This window comes from Oncorhynchus nerka, linkage group LG26 (assembly GCF_034236695.1).
Source record: "Oncorhynchus nerka isolate Pitt River linkage group LG26, Oner_Uvic_2.0, whole genome shotgun sequence".
Taxonomy (NCBI): Eukaryota; Metazoa; Chordata; class Actinopteri; order Salmoniformes; family Salmonidae; genus Oncorhynchus; species Oncorhynchus nerka.
Genome location: NC_088421.1, coordinates 55,894,389 through 55,902,371, shown reverse-complemented (window position 1 = coordinate 55,902,371; position 7,983 = coordinate 55,894,389). Strand labels below are relative to the sequence as shown.

At 41.8% G+C, this 7,983-nt stretch overlaps 1 non-coding gene across 1 annotated transcript; it reads right to left on the bottom strand.

Annotated features, from left to right (window-relative positions):
- Positions 1–2,637: 2,637 nt before the first annotated feature.
- LOC135564994 (U2 spliceosomal RNA) lies at positions 2,638–2,828 on the bottom strand. Its single transcript, XR_010461321.1, has one exon. It is a non-coding gene; the product is annotated as a U2 spliceosomal RNA (small nuclear RNA).
- Between the last annotated feature and the right edge of the window lie 5,155 nt (positions 2,829–7,983).

Below are 7,983 nucleotides of genomic sequence, written 5' to 3'. Positions count from 1 at the left end.
AATACCATAGAAGACTTAAAACTGTTGGACTATTTTGACTACAACACAGATGACAATCACCTACCATTTACTTTACCATCTACCTGGGAACCTAAAACCTCCCAGATAGATGGTAGAATCAGGAGACTAATCAGAATGGACAAGAACACACTTCACAACCATCAGACTCACACAGATAGGGAGGATAACCTCACACACGTAGAAAGACAGGCAATACAACAACTTAAAAACAACCCACACATCATCATTAAACCAGCAGACAAAGGTTCAAAAAATAGTAATACTGGATAAACACCAATACATGTATGAAGCCAACAGACAGTTACCAAACACCAAACATTATAAACAAATAGAAAACAGTATACAACCACAGACACAGACACAGCTAAGGACAATAATAAAAAGACTCTACGACCAACACTACATCACAGCAAAACAACGGGACTTTCTCTACGGTACAGACACCCCACGACCTAGACTATTCTATTTACTGTTAAAAGTACACAAGGAACCGGAGACATGGACAATTCCCTTTGAAGTTCCTCCTGGCAGACTGATTGTCTCAGACTGCAATAGTGAATCCTACAACATCTCACAATATATAGATCATCACATCAACCCTCTCTCCACAAGGCACCCCAGCTATCTCAGGGACACCTACCACTTCATGGAGAGGATTGGACCCATAGTTGTTCCCTCCCATACACACATATTCACGATAGATATTGATAGCCTATACACCAACATAAATACAGCAACAGGAATACAAGCAATTAGAAATATCTTTAAGAGATACCCAGACAACACTAGACCGGACAAAGAAATATTACAACTATTAGAAATCAGCCTGACTAGTAATGACTTCTTATTCAATGATCATTATTACCTGCAGGTGGAGGGAACAGCTATGGGCAAAACATTTGCACCTACTTACGCCAATATATACATGGCTGAATGGGAGAGAGAGGCACTGGCCAAGTGTCCATATCAACCCACTTTCTATTACCGCTTTTTAGATGACATAATAGGAGCCTGGCCCCACGACATCCAGTTATTCACAGATTTTATAAACATTCTCAACGGTCATCATCCATCCATTAAGGTTAAATACACAATTCATCCTCAAGAAGTCAACTTCTTAGACACAACACTTTTTTTCAGTAATAACAATCAATCACAGAAAACACTACACACTAGAGTTTACTTCAAACCAACAGACACACATGCTTTACTTCATAAACACAGTTACCATCCTAAACATACATTTAAGGGAATAATAAAATCACAAATCATACGGTTCTACAGGATATCATCTTGCAAGCAAGACCTGGATTATGCAATAAATACACTATTCAATGCACTTAGTAGAAGAGGATATTCAAAACGATTTTTAAGGACCATTAAAAACAACACATTGGCCTCCCTCCCTCCCTCCCATTCATCCAACACTCACAGACCACAGCAAATCATCCACCTCTCTTAACCTTAACCTCAATCCTACTCCTAACCTTAACCCCTCCCCAAACCTCACGCCTAACCTTAACCTCTATACTGCCCCTGTTGGAGAAAGTGCGTGCCCATAGTAAACTGAAAATATTTTTCCCCAAAATTGCTAATATATGCATATAAAAAATATTATCGAATAGAAAACACTCTAAAGCTTCTAAAACCGTTTAAATTTTGTCTCTATGTAAAGCAGAACTCTCAGGGCATGCATTCTCCCAAATGCTATCTTGTCATGGAGAAAGTTGGCCCAACTTTGACGTCATCTCACACGCACTTCCCAAACAGCTACCGCCTTGGGAACAGTCTGTACGTGTTCAGCGCGAAGCCTGCTTTCAATGGGGCTTGTCAGAGAGGGCCGGAGAGGAGAAGATAGGAGGAGAGAGGGCTGGAGAGGAGAAGATAGGACCAGAGGAGAGGAGAAGAGAGGGCTGGAGAGGAGAAGATAGGACCAGAGGAGAAGATAGAGAGGGAGGAGAGGAGAAGATAGGACCAGAGAAGAGGAGAAGAGAGGGCTGGAGAGGAGAAGATCGATCAGTGCCCTTTGTCAATATACATCTGAAGCAGACAATAGCTAAACTCACACATCGTTTCCCTATTGTTGAGTTAGATGTATGTTCTACATTTGAAATAGATCATGTATATGAGGCTAACCATCAACCAGATTGTTTTACATGATTTATCTGACATTCAATAGTTTAGTCCAAATGTTTTGGTGTGGATTGAGGCCTATACATTCCTATCGGTAGTGTTCCCCCGTTGTATCCAGCTTTCCTTATTTCTATTGTGGATTGTGTTTCTGTACGCCAATGGAAAGTCTACAAAACTATGAGAAAACCAGCCTATGAATTGAATACATGGAATTGGATCCTATTTTATGAAATGGAAGATGTTATGGGTGTAAGATGGCACAGTGATGCCATCTGTTGGTAAATGTTCATTACTGCAACTCTTGTGTTTTACCGGGGTGCTTGAGATACCCGGATGTGTTGTGATGTACTGAACAAGACTGGTCACTCGCATCAATGCCCATGTCTCGTCATTTAACGTTCAAACAGTTGCTCAATGTGAAAATACAATTATAGACCAACGAAGCAACTCTGCTTCCTCTGTCTGATTTCTCTTTACAATGAAAGGGGGTGCACCGTTCCTGGAGGTACTGCAATACCAGGTCGATGCGTGGAGTGGACGGAGCAAGCCCCTATTCCATCTCCCTATTCCAAAAATCAATTTAATATATGGTCCCCAGATAGGGGACGTATCAGATATTAAACTGATAAGAACAGATACTACACTTGATCTTAGCCAAAAGGCCGAGAAGCGATACCTACAATGGTTTCGGGACGAAGTGGCCGTTCTCCGACACGTCAAACTCGGTTATGATTACACCAAAATGAGCACTGTATGCTTTTTGTTTTCCATAAAAAATACAATGCTTTAAATAAATGGTGGCATGGATGTGGAGTTGATCAACGCCAGGAATAACCACGTTTGACTGTTACAAAGTAACACATTTGTAGGTTCTAAGATCACGTGGTCATCCCCCCTCCAATCAGAAATGAGAGAACACGTTAACCTGATCAACAGCTAAATTGGAATAATAATATATAACGTGGGGAGGGGGATGGGGGCAATTTGGAGATAATAATATTGACGTAACATTTGATCTTGTATCAAGTATATCTGGTAGCATTGCTGCCACAAACGAACTGAAGCAATTGTCCACTTGGTGGCGCCAGAGTTCCACCGACCGTCGCTTTTCCCTGGTTGTCCTGTGTGGTACAGAAAACTGCATTTCAATGTTGAACGACTTGACTTCAAGACATCGTCAACGAAAATAACGTCAACAATAAAAATAGCCTGTCTTTTTTGTATCTGTCTGTAGAGCCTTGTATGATAAGTCCATTGTGAGAAGGCCTTCATAAAGTGTCCCTCCTAAATTACTAGAGGCCAAACTTCAAAGATGTCTATGGCACTGGACTGCAGTAAGAGAGCTAAGGAGCGGATGGTCCTGGCTGCCTAAATGTTTCCTCCACATAATAAACTAAGAAACATGGCACTTTGGAGCTTACTTTTATAATTAGCTTACTTTTATAACTAACTTCATAAAATGCCATTAGGCCTAATGAAGATACTGTATATATGTAAGTTACTTGATTGGTGTCTTGTGAATCCACCTGTATGCGCATTAAGGTTGATTATTTCCCGGTATTATACGATAATAAATCACTTTTCTCCCGGGTAACCTGGTAGTTTCCACCAAAACTTGGAAGTGTCATTCAAAAGCATTATAACGCATATAAATGTCTGGATTTGATGAGAGCTTTGATTCAGCATGAACATTCTAATCTGATGCTACCTGAGCCTGATGAGACCAATTTATTAACCCCATTTAATGAGCCCTACATTAACCCCATTTAATGAGCCCTACATTAACCCCATTTAATGAGCCCTACATTAACCCCATTTAATGAGCCCTACATTAACCCCATTTAATGAGCCCTACATTAACCCCATTTAATGAGCCCTACATTAACCCCATTTAATGAGCCCTACATTAACCCCATTTAATGAGCCTACATTAACCCCATTTAATGAGCCCATTAACATTTAATGAACCCCATTTAATGAGCCCTACATTAACCCCATTTAATGAGCCCTACATTAACCCCATTTAATGAGCCCTACATTAACCACATTTAATGAGCCCCATTAACCCCATTTAATGAGCCCTACATTAACCCCATTTAATGAGCCCTACATTAACCCCATTTAATGAGCCCTACATTAACCCCATTTAATGAGCCCTACATTAACCCCATTTAATGATACATTAACCCCATTTAATGAGCCCTAACATTAACCCATTTAATGAGCCCTACATTAACCACATTTAATGAGCCCTACATTAACCCCATTTAATGAGCCGAAGCACAAATGATTGTACTGTTATCCATTAGGTCCACCAGGACCTCACATGACTGTGAAACATTGTTGTGTTGTAACTTTAATTTATGACGTTCACCACACTAATCGGTGATATATTTTTGCAATGGGAAGTAATAGCTGGTTTGTTCATTTAATTTTGTTAATGAAATAGTTGTGCTATTGTATTGTTCTGACATGGGGCCGACTGGAGTGAATGTCATTGTTCACAATGTCATCAAAAAGCTCCTCCTTCACTAGAACGGCCCGACTACAGACTATATAATGTCGGGCGCATTAAGTGATGCTATGTTTTCTGTTATTTTTATGATTTTATAGTTTGACACAACGTATTGGAAGATTTTTGGTCCCTCTGGAAGCCGAGGTCCTATAGTCACGGTTCACCACTGGATCTAAGTGAAGGCTTCCATTAAACCTGTCCAGGTCCAGTCTGTCCAGTTTCTGCTAGTGCACGTACCACATGGCCACATTATTCAGCCTTGTTTGACTCATGGATGATCTAAGCCATGTCTTAAGCCTCCCCGGGCACTAAAACTCCTCTCAGCCTCGACAGAGGAGGCAGGGACGACCAGCAGACCCTTCCTAAAGCTTCCACCTGACTGAAGAGACCTTTCACCTCTGGCACCATTTCCCCAATAATGCCAGCAACATCTGATCTCGTTTGATATGTATAATTAGTCCCAAACATGGCCAGCTGCACCTGCAGAAGACTTGAATTCAATTCTGGATGGATATGGGCTGAGTATTCACTGTGTCCAAGGTGTTGTAGAACTGGGCTCTGTACAAAGACTGGGCATCAGGATGGATATGGGCTGAGTATTCACTGTGTCCAAGGTGTTGTAGAACTGGGCTCTGTACAAAGACTGGGCATCAGGATGGATGTGGGCTGAGTATTCACTGTGTCCAAGGTGTTGTAGAACTGGGCTCTGTACAAAGACTGGGCATCAGGATGGATGTGGGCTGAGTATTCACTGTGTCCAAGGTGTTGTAGAACTGGGCATCAGGATGGATATGGGCAGAGTATTCACTGTGTCCAAGGTGTGTAGAACTGGGCTCTGAACAAAGACTGGGCATCATGATGGATGTGGTTTGAGTATTCACTGTGTCCAAGGTGTTGTAGAACTGCTTTTACAAAGACTGGGCATCAGGATGGATGTGGGCTGAGTATTCACTGGGTGGGTTGTCCAAGGTGTTGTAGAACTGGGCTCTGTACAAAGACTGGGCATCTTTGGATATGGGTTGTTTCAGTATGGTCGGTGTTGTAGAACTGGGCATCAGGATGGATGTGGGCTGAGTTGTCACTGTTCCAAGGTTTTAGTATGCTCTGTACAAAGACTGGGCATCAGGAGTTGGGTGGGTTTCACTGTTCCAAGGTGTTTAGAACTGGTCTGGGCAAAGTGGAGTCAGGATGGATGGGTTGTCTTTGTTTAGTATGGAACTGGGCGTACAAAGTTGGGTGGGTTGTCTGGGTTTTAGTATTCAGGGCTGCAGTTGGGTGGGTTGTCTTTGTTTTAGTATGGTCAGGCATCTGAATTGGGTGGGTTGTCTTTGTTTTAGTATGGTCAGGGCGAACAAGTTCAAAGTGCTGGGTTGTCTTGTTTTAGTATGGTCAGGGCGTGAGTTGGATCTTTTGTTTTGTCTTTGTTTTAGTATGGTCAGGGCGTGAGTTGGGTGGGTTGTCTTTGTTTTAGTATGGTCAGGGCGTGAGTTGGGTGGGTTGTCTTTGTTTTAGTATGGTCAGGGCGTGAGTTGGGTGGGTTGTCTTTGTTTTAGTATGGTCAGGGCGTGAGTTGGGTGGGTTGTCTTTGTTTTAGTATGGTCAGGGCGTGAGTTGGGTGGGTTGTCTTTGTTTTAGTATGGTCAGGGCGTGAGTTGGGTGGGTTGTCTTTGTTTTAGTATGGTCAGGGCGTGAGTTGGGTGGGTTGTCTTTGTTTTAGTATGGTCAGGGCGTGAGTTGGGTGGGTTGTCTTTGTTTTAGTATGGTCAGGGCGTGAGTTGGGTGGGTTGTCTTTGTTTTAGTATGGTCAGGGCGTGAGTTGGGTGGGTTGTCTTTGTTTTAGTATGGTCAGGGCGTGAGTTGGGTGGGTTGTCTTTGTTTTAGTATGGTCAGGGCGTGAGTTGGGTGGGTTGTCTTTGTTTTAGTATGGTCAGGGCGTGAGTTGGGTGGGTTGTCTTTGTTTTAGTATGGTCAGGGCGTGAGTTGGGTGGGTTGTCTTTGTTTTAGTATGGTCAGGGCGTGAGTTGGGTGGGTTGTTATGTTTTTTTCTAGGTTTTGGGATTTCTGTGTACATTTACACATTATTGAACAATTCGATTGTATTTATTTTCTTAACAATTATAGTTTTAAGCAGTGTACAAGGTAGTAAACCAACACATTTATTGAACAATTATAGTTTTAAGCAGATAATTGGTTGTAAAACCAACACATTCTGAACAATTATAGTTTTAAGCAGGTATTGGTAGGTTTCTCCAGTTTTAAGCAGTGTATTGGTAGTAAACCAACACATTCTGAACTCCATAGTTTTAAGCAGTGTATTGGTAGTAAACCAACACATTCTGAACAATTATATTTTAAGCAGTGTATTGGTAGTAAACCAACACATCCTGGGAGTTGGAAAGCAGTGTATTGGTAGTAAACCAACACATTCTGAACAATTATAGTTTTGCAGTGTATTGGAAAACCAAATACATTCTGAACAATTATAGTTTTAAGCAGTGTATTGGTAGTAAACCAACACATTCTGAACAATTATAGTTTTAAGCAGTGTATTGGTAGTAAACCAACACATTCTGAACAATTATAGTTTTAAGCAGTGTATTGGTAGTAAACATGCTACCTAACTGATCAACAATTATAGATACAAGCTAACAAGGTATATACATGCTATCTTATTGAACAAGCAGCTTAACTCAGATAATGTGTGTGCTAGGCATCTCTCTCCAGGTTGTTGTGCTGCTTGGCAGGCTAGCTGCTCCATGGTTTCCTCCAGATATTGCCACTGTTCTGACTCACACTGCCAACATCAGCTGTGTCTCTCCACCAGCTAGACCAGGAAGTCCACTCCAAGCCTTAACCAACAGTGTAGACCTTATGATAAATCATAGATTGGCAAGGAAATCCTTTTCATCTTCACTGTCCAACTGCATTGTGACGGAGCTGGAACCAGCAGGAGGATGGAGAGGCCTTAACCAGCTGTAGACCTTAGAAACTACTCAAATACAGGTGAGCCAAGCTTGTAGCATCATACCCAAGAAGACTCAAGGCTGACTCAAGCCCTTAACCAAAGGTGCTTCAACAAAGTACTGAGTAGAGGGTCTGAATACTTATCAAACTTTGTCACATGCACCAAATACAACTGTAAACCTTACTGTGAAATGCTGACTGACAAGCCCTTAACCAACAGTGTAGACCTTACTGTGAAATGCTGACTGACCAGCCCTTAACCAACAGTGTAGACCTTACTGTGAAATGCTGACTGACCAGCCCTTAACCAACAGTGCAGACCTTACTGTGAAATGCTGACTGACAAGCCC